Below are 6,770 nucleotides of genomic sequence, written 5' to 3' on the forward strand. Positions count from 1 at the left end.
TTTAAAACAACAGAAGTTTATTCTTTCACAGTTCTGGAAGCTAAAAGTCCAAAATCAAGGTGTTGGCAGAGTTCTTTCCTTCCGGAGTCCCTCAAACAAAGTCTGTTCCAGGCCTCTCTCTCAGCTTCTGGCAGTTACCAGCAATCCTTGGCAGTTCCTTGGTTTGGAGACACGTGACGCCAATCTCTGCCTCCATCTTCACACGGTGTCCTCTCCCTGTGTGTGTCTCTGTGTCTCTTCTCTTCCTATAAGGACACCAGTCATATTGGATTAGGGCCCACCTTAATGGCTTCATCTTAACTTGATATAAAGACTCTATTTGCAAATAAGTCACATTCACAGGTACCTGGAATTAGAACTTCAATATCTCTTTTTGAAGGATACATTTCAACCCATAGCAATCTCTGTCCCTAAGATCCAGCAATTATACTTCCAGGTATAGACCCTAGAGACCTCACACATGTATAAGGATGTCAGTGAAGCATTGTTTATAAAAGCAAAACATAGGGAACAACCAAGTTTCCCATTGATAAGGAAATAGATTTGCTCTTACAGTCTCACGATGGAACACTATAGAGTTATTGACATGAATGAACTCAGTTTGTAGGTATCATCATGGATAGACCTCAGAAACATAAAAAAGCAAGTTGCAGAACTATAGGTATAACATGACACCATTTAGATAAAATTTTCAGATACACAAAACCATACTATACATTCATTCATAAATGTATGTAAAAGTTTGAAAAAATACAGCAAGGATACTGTTCAGTACAGGATCTGAAGGGCATGAGAGGGTGTTTGCCCTTGTGGAAGGAATGACACAACTCTGTCATATTTACTTCATAAAAAATTACAGATAATATTAACAATTGTTACCAATCTGGGTGTGGGTATTTGCCATATTGATCTCTGTAATATGTATATTTAACTTTCTCATAGGAAAGCTAATTTGAATTACTGGTATGAAAGATGGATTGAAAAGGACAACCAAGGAGGTAGGGAGACTAGCTAGAAAAAAGGCTGACACAGTAATCTAGGCAAGAAATTCTGATTGTCTGAGCTCAGGTAGGAGTGGCAATGATGGAGAAAGGGTTACAGATCTGGGACATATCAAGGTGGTAGAATAAAAGGGTTTGGTGATTAGATGCAGGGAGAGGTGGAAAAAGAGTCAGAAATAATTCCCAGTGTATCAGTTAAAATTGGGATTGTCTGCAAGGAACAGAGACCCAAAATAATTGCCTTAAACAAGATAAAACTTATTTCTCTCACATAAAAATCTGGAGATAGGCAGTCCAGGGCTGGCATGGCGTTTCTGCCCTACAAAGTGCTCAGGGACCCGACCTTCCAGGTTATGACTCTGTTCTCCCTCAGGTGTGGCCCTGGTGGTCCAAGATGGTAGCCACAACTTCAGCAATCACTTCTCCATTCCAGGCAGGAGTCTAAAGGAAGGGGCAAAAATAAAGTGCAAAGGGTATACACTAGCTATCTTTTTTTTTTTAAAGGCTGGAAGCTGACCTAACATCTATTGCCATCTTCTCTTTTCTCCTTCTTCTCCTCCTCCTCCCCCTCCCCGTCCCCCTCCCCATCCTCCCCACCCCCAAGCCCCCAGCACGTAGTTGTATATTCTAACTGTAGGTCCCTCTGGTTGTGCTATGTGGGACACTGCCTCAGCATGGCCTGATGAGCGGTGCCATGTCCACGCCTAGACCCAGACCGACGAAACCCTGGGCCAGCTAAGTGGAGCTCGTGAACCCAACCACTCGGCCATGGTGCCGGCCTACCCACTAGCTGTCTTTTAAGGAAGCTATAAAAGGAGGAGGCAGACTGTGGCAAAGATCAGATGGAGGAGAAAGAGGCAGGGGAGGGCAAAAGAGGGAGGATTTGGTGCCAGCTGTGGAAATCGGGGAGGCCTTCATGGGGAAGGTGGCATTTGATCTGTACTTTGAGGACATGTGGTATTTCACCATATGTGGAGTATGTGGGTATGTGGGTATGTCAGTAGGAGGGAAGGAAGGAGCATGGCCCGTGCCCCCGTCACTGTCCAGCCTGTCTCTGCTGCCCCTGCTTTCTCCTGTCCTTCTTCCTCATTCCAGTCAGAGTGACTCTCCACCTCCTGAATCTCCCTCCAGGAGAAGGCTGTGGCTGGTCAGCTTCCCGCTTCTGACTGATCATCCCTTCTGGCCATTTCCCTGGGTTTTTTTCGCTCTCCCACTTTACACCCTGAACCCTACTATTGTTACTGAACCAGGTTTGTTTTGCCTGCTGCACAATTATGCCACTCACCAAGACGACAGATTTGCAGCAGAAAGAGGGTTTATTCACAGGACAGCCAGGTGAGGTGACAGGAGAACCAGTCTCAAATCTGCCTCCCCCCAAAAATGGGGGTTAGGGCTGTTTATGGGATAAGGGGGCAGAGTAGTCTAAAGTGTGGGAATAGATGATTGGAGGTGAGGAGAAGTGAGGTAACAGATGACCTGCGCAAGCATAGTCAAATTCATGGCTCCTCATAGGACTCATGTTCACAAAATGTTGGCATTAGCATGATCTGAGGGTGGAGTTTTCGGCCCCTTGATGTCAAAGGGTCACCTATTGGTAATCCACACAGGCCCAGTTGATGAGTCAGTGGTCTTAACCAGCCTGAACTGGGTCAACTCTCAGTTCCTGAAAAACGCAAGCACCTATTACCGTGGTGACCCAAGCATCAGAGATGTTATCTATAGGGTGGGTTTTAGTAAAGCATTGTCTAACTACTTTTGCAAATAGACAACTAACTGATTATAGTTAAAACAAGTTGGCCTCCAGTTTCACTATTAATTACTAGGATTCCTGAATCCTGCATTTCACGTTTTGGTCCTATCTGCCACTTAACAGCTGCAGATTCTTCAAGCCATCCACCTGCCATTGCAGTCAGGGAGCCTCTGGCAGCCACCTCTGCATTCAGAGTCAACCATAATGTCTCTGCTTCTCTGTATTTTACCATAAGAACTTCAGAGTAAGCCCTCGTATGTGTATGTTTTAAGTCCATCAGTTTTTTTTTCAAATCAGTTTTAATAAAACAATGTGCCAGCCCCTGGACTAGGCAGTCTGAGTGACCTGTGGGCTTGGGCATTCCTGGGCACTGGGTTCCTGCGCTTAGAAATTACTAGACAATGTGCTCTGTTCTGCTGTGTCATGAGCTTCTGGGGCCTTTCTGCCGTTTCCTGGTCACCTCCAGGTGGACCCAGAGGAAGTGTTTCCAGGATGAGCTCAGAAAGGGCTGCCCCCAGGTACCCCAGGTAGATGCAGATGTTTATTGGATTCTCCTGGGTGAGACGGGGTGGGGAATGTCTAATAGGAGGAGGTCCTGAGTCACAGAGGAATCCTTTCTTCGCCTTCATTTGTATTGTTATGACTCTTCTCACAGCTGGAAATTTTTTTTTTTTTGCTTAGGAAGATTCACCCGGAGCTAACATCTGTTGCCAGTCTTCCTCTTCTTGTATGTGGGCTGCTGCCACATGCCTGCTGATGAATGGTGTAGGTCTGTGCTGGGAACCGAACCTGGGCCGCCAAAGTGGAGCACACTGAACTTAACCACTAGGTCACCAGGGTTGGCCCAACAGCTGGGAATTCTGCTGGAGTTAGGAAAGCTGCCTGGAATTGCACTGTCTAGTCACCAGGGACCAACAAAGACAAGGCTTTGCAGGCAAGTCAATAACTCTTCTCAACCAAAGCCCCACACTTCCCACCCCAATCCTGTTGAAGGTGTAGACTGTAGGAGTCTAGAGACTGGAAGGCCTTTCAGAGCTCTTTTAGGACAGTGCTTCTCACACTGTCAGTGGCATCAGAATCACCAGGGATCTTGTTACCATGCACATTCTGATTCAGCCGGTCTTGGGTGGGGTCTGCCATTCTGCTTTCCTAACAAGCTCCAGGTGAGACCCATGCTGCTGGTCGGTAGATCACATTTTGAGCAGCGTAGATCTAAGCTATGCCTTGCCAGTCTTTTATAGATGTCACAGGAAGCCTGTGTCCCAAACTCCAGAGTTCCCACTATATCAATGGAAAACCTGAGGCCAAAAGAGGGAAGTGTTGCCTGAAGTCACATAGCCAACTGGGGTTCGAGACCAGAGACAAAAGCACAGGTGAGGGGTAGATTCCTTTTACCAATTTCAGCGCCAAAGGCATTTGTCTGCGAGTATCTCCTGATCTGTTCTCTGCCCTGAGTCAGTCCTTTGGCGGGTTGTCCAGGAATCATCTCTGGGCCTCCACTCCAGGCCTAGGCTATTGGATCGGTGCTGCAGGTCAGCCTTCAGGCTGTGGCCAGAAAAGATCTAGTCTCCCCAGGCCAGAAGACTGAGGGCAGCTTAAAGAAAGGGAGAGTTTTGTACAGACGCACACCATATTGGGGAGTGCTGTGGCGATCAGTGTTAACTGAACCAGGTTCATTTTTGCCCATTGCCCAGAAAGCCAGTCACCGAGGGGACGAGACTGTAGCAGAGAGAGGGTTCTAACTACAGGGCAACCAAACAAGGAGGTGGGAGAACCACTCTCAGATCTGTCTCTCCGAAAGTAGGGGCTCAGGGATATTTATGGGGTAGGGTGTGGGGTGGTCTGAGGTGTGGGAATAGATGATTGGAGGTGAGGAGATGTGAGGTAATTGATGATCTGTACAAGCGTAGGTAAGCTGCATGGCTCTTCATAGGATGCATGTTCACAAAATGGCGGCATTACCATGATCTGAGGGTGGCGTTCTTAGCTCCTGATGTCAAAGAGTTTACTTATCAAAGGGCTGGCCCAGTGATGTAGTGGATAAGTTCATGCACTCCGCTTCAGTGGCCTGGGTCGTAGGTTTGGATCCCGGGTACAGATCTACACCACTCATCAAGCCATGCCGTGGTGGCGTCCCGCAAAAATAGAGGACAGTTGGCACAGATGTTTGCTCAGGGCCGATCTTCTTTAAGCAAAAAAAAAAAAGAGGAAGATTGGCAACAGATGTTAGCTCAGGCCCACCCTTCCTCACACACACACACATACACACACACACAGTTCACTTACTGAGCCTTTTTGTGGGCCCAGTTGATGGTTTGGTGGTCTCAACTGGCGTGAACTGGACAAGGGGTTTCAGTTCCTGAAAAAGCATTCTTAATTACTCTGTTGGTCAGGTGGGGTCAGTTGAGCTGGTCCTGGAGGGCCCGCGGTTACATCAGCACCCATGGGGAGTGGAGGACCTGGGGCGGGGAGGGGGAGAAGCACTGGCAGAGGCTCTGGGCTGTAACAGTCCTGAAGAGTTGTCCTGAACTGGGGCCTGGCATGATCCCTCTGCGTCGATTCCTCTCCTCTGCTCCCTCTGCCTCCTTCCTGCTGAGGGACCTTGCTGGGCAAGCAGAAGCTTCAGTGGAAAGGGGGCAGGGGATCTGAGCAGCATTCCACAGCATCTGCTACACAAATGTTTATATAAAATATGTAAGGAGCATAGTTGTGAGGTGCCCACGTGTACATGGGTTGGGTGTGTGTGTGTGTGAGTAGCTGTATGTGAACATACCTGTCTTTGGAGTCTCTGGAGGGCGTGCATGTGCACTTGGGGTGAATGTGTTTCAGTGTGACCTTGTTGTGTTTGCATTTGTGTGTGTACATGGAAGCCAGTGAGTGGCATGTCTCTGTGCAGGTGTCTATGAGTGTGCCTGTTTGCGTGCGGGGATTCTGTATGTGGGAGTGGTGGGGAGTGGATGTGTGCCGGCTTCCAAATCCATCAGACAAGAAGCCCTGGGGCCTGTTCCTGAAGAGGCCAGAGGAGGCTGGGCTGCCTCAGGGGCCTTGGTTGGGGTGGGGATTGTGCTGGTGGAGAGGGCCGCTCTCATCTGAAGAAGTAGCCCTTCTTTGGAGTGACCAGGGCCTTTTGTATCACTACAACCTTTGTCCTCCAGGCCAGCCTGCCCCAGGGAAGTGCAGAGCCGCAGAGGAAGAGGCTGGGGCAGGCACTGCCCTCCCACAGTCAGCCTCCTCCTAGCAGAAGGCAGGAGAGAGTTTCTGGTGACTCTGCCCCTCCTCAGGGTGGAGAGCGTCTCCCAAGCCCCTGCAGAGCATCCTGGCCTCTGGCTAGTGGACCCTCTAGAAACCTCGCCCACTGGCTCACAGAGTGTCTCCAAACACTTTTCTGTGTATGTGAAATTACTCTGGAAAAGTACACCCCCCTACCTCTACTTGCTAACTATAAGGATTTTAATAAATGACTTAAAAATACTTTATTAGTGCTGTCCGTCTTTGGCTCCCCATGTGCAGCCCCTGGGTGTGTCTCGATTCCCCTTTGTTCTGCTTCACACTCAGACTTTTCACCAGAAACACCCCAGTTCTCCTGTCAGCCATGATCATGACAGCAGGAGGTACAGGTTCTGGACGAGCCCTGGGCTCGTGCTGGCTGCTTGCAGGGAGGAGGAGCAGAGCAGCACGCGTAGCAGGGAGTGCCTGTGCGTGCCAGTGTTGTGCCAGGGGCTGTGGGGTGGGCAGAGGCCAGACACAGCCCAGTAGATGCTGGGAGGGTGGGGTTCTAGGAGCCCAGAGTGGAGAGGAGTTGCTTCTGGCTTGGGGATTAGGAAGGGTGACATGGAGGAGGTGGCATGTAAGTGGGACCTTGAAGGAAGACATATTTCAACATCCTCATCTGTACTTCATGGCTCTCAGTGTCTGAGAGACCAGAGCAGGGCACAGTCGTCTCCCCCATTCACACATGTGTGAGCTCAGGCCCCAGACTGTGGAGGGACTCACCCAGGGTCACACGGAGCCCCTCTGAT

General features: G+C 49.2%; 1 long non-coding RNA gene across 3 annotated transcripts in view; it reads left to right on the forward strand.

The window, feature by feature from the left end:
- Positions 1 to 6,222, forward strand: part of LOC111772768 (uncharacterized) — a 7,291-nt gene extending 1,069 nt beyond the window's left edge. Inside the window, exons 2-4 of one of the 3 annotated variants that reach the window (XR_011437335.1) lie at positions 3,433 to 3,685; positions 3,983 to 4,124; positions 5,907 to 6,222. This is a non-coding gene — a long non-coding RNA (uncharacterized lncRNA). The remainder of the gene's footprint in view (positions 1 to 3,432; positions 3,686 to 3,982; positions 4,125 to 5,906) is intronic. The other 2 variants (XR_011437336.1, XR_011437337.1) reach the window with 2 other exon arrangements.
- The last annotated feature ends 548 nt before the right edge of the window (positions 6,223 to 6,770 follow it).

This window comes from Equus caballus, chromosome 3 (assembly GCF_041296265.1).
Source record: "Equus caballus isolate H_3958 breed thoroughbred chromosome 3, TB-T2T, whole genome shotgun sequence".
Taxonomy (NCBI): Eukaryota; Metazoa; Chordata; class Mammalia; order Perissodactyla; family Equidae; genus Equus; species Equus caballus.